The sequence below is a fragment of the Tenrec ecaudatus genome, chromosome 13 (genome assembly GCF_050624435.1).
Source record: "Tenrec ecaudatus isolate mTenEca1 chromosome 13, mTenEca1.hap1, whole genome shotgun sequence".
In the NCBI taxonomy this organism is placed as follows: Eukaryota; Metazoa; Chordata; class Mammalia; order Afrosoricida; family Tenrecidae; genus Tenrec; species Tenrec ecaudatus.
In genome coordinates this window covers 103050651-103052731 of record NC_134542.1, presented here as the reverse complement: position 1 = coordinate 103052731, position 2081 = coordinate 103050651, and positions in this window count along the sequence as shown.

Genomic DNA, 2081 nt, shown 5'->3' with positions numbered 1-2081 from the left:
ATTCTAGGAGACCTCAAATATTTTGAAGACCACCAACCAGGGCGGGACCATATAGAGGTCAAGTTATTGATGAAGACTTTAGATTGGGTTCATCCCTGAACCCCTTCTGCTGTAACTCCCCCAATTCCTGAATGGCTAATTGGAATGGGCATACTCAACAACTGGAAGAACCCCCATATTAGCCCCCCTAAATATAAAATAAGGGCTAGTATTGTGGGAAAAGCCAACTGGATGCTAGGTTCTGCTCTCAGGTCTGGATTGTTGTCCACAGGGGAGCTAGCAAGTTCCACTGGGTGATTTGTAAGAAGCCAGAGACAGCACCACCACTTGTCTGTCAGTTGTCATACTGTGGTGACTTGGGTGTGGCTGTGACGCTGGAAGCTATGCCACTTGTATTTCAAATGCCAACAGGGTCACCCACAGTGCACAGATTCCAGCGGAGCTTCTAGACCAGCGGTCCTCAACCTGTGAGTCATGGCCCCTTTGGGGGTCAAATGACCTTTTCACAGGGGTCACCTGATTCATTACAGTAGCAAAATTACAGTTATGAAGTAGTAGCAAAAATAATTTTATTGTTGGGGTTTACCACAACATAAGGAACTGTATTAAAGGGTTACAGCATTAGGAAGATTGAGAACCACGGTTCTAGGCTAAGAAATAGATTCAGAAGAAGAAATAGGCTGTCCACTTCTGAGGAATGAACCGTGGAAAACCTTACAGACAGAATCTAAACCATGTCAGACACTGAAAACTTCATGAAAATCAAACCAAACAGAACCCTGAAACCTTGTCATGAAGAGTGCCAAATGGCCCCTCTGGTCAGAAGGCACTCAAAATATGACTGAGAAGGAGCTGCCTTCCCAATCTAGAGTCGACCATAATGATGTGATGAAGTAAAGCCTATGAGAGTAAGACCTTCAGGACCTTCATTTTCTGACAGGCATCCAACAGATGAGAAGAAACAGCTGCAAACTCCATTACTAGTTGGAACTAGGAAATCTAGGAAAACCGAAAGTTGTACAAAATGAAATGGAACACATAAAAACCAACATTTTAGGAATTAGTGAGCTGAAATGGACCGGTATTGGCCATTTCAATCAGAAAGTGATATGGTTTATTATGCTGGAAATGACACAATCAAGAGGAATGTGTTGCATTCATCTCCCAAAATGATGTTACAAGAGCTATCTTGAAGTACAATGCTGTCTGTGATAGGGTTATATCTCTCTGCGTTCAAGAAAATCCAATCAACACAACTATTATTCAAATTTATTCACCAACCACCAAAGGTGGTGATGAAGAAATTGAAGAATTGTACCAGCATCTGCAGTGTAAAATTGATTAAATATGCAATCAAGATGAATTGATAATTATTCGTGATTAGAATGCAAACGTAGGAAATAAAGAGAAAGGAATAGTTGAGACCAGCTTGGTCTCAGGGTTTAGTTGTTTACCAGGCCTGGTGTAAAGGTCCATTGCTTCTTGAGCAGGCAGAAATCTCTATTGAATAGAGTCGATTCAGCTGCTATCAGGCTTTAGGCACTTACGCCTGGAGAAACTGTCCTTCCTCCCTGGTGTGTTCCTCTGGGCACTTTAGAGAAACAAATCCACAGAAACTCATGTAAAAGAGAGTTTTATATAAAGGTTAAGTGCACATCCCAACCCAGTGCTGCCCAATCCCACAAGTCCAATATTAACCCATATGTCTGACACCAATCCACAAAGTCCTCCTCTCACAAAACACACACCATGATGCCAACTGCAGTAGGAAAGCCGAGTCAGTGAATGTGTAAGCATCTCAGTGCTGGCATGGGTCTCCACAGAGCTGCTCCAGCACCCAGGGCTGCATTGGGGTAGGTCCATGTGCCTTCTCCTTTGGGATGTCTTGTAGGAAGTGAGCATTGCCAGCTGAAGCAGGGAACTGGCTAAGGAAGCTGCACTGTGATCTGACCATCAGAAAGCAAGAGACCTGAGAACTAGAAAGGCGAGGCTCACTGAGCTATTTATCCCTCTGCCCTTCTATTAACCCCACATGTGTTTATCAGTCAGGTTGGCACAATAAACTACCTCACCAGGTGTCC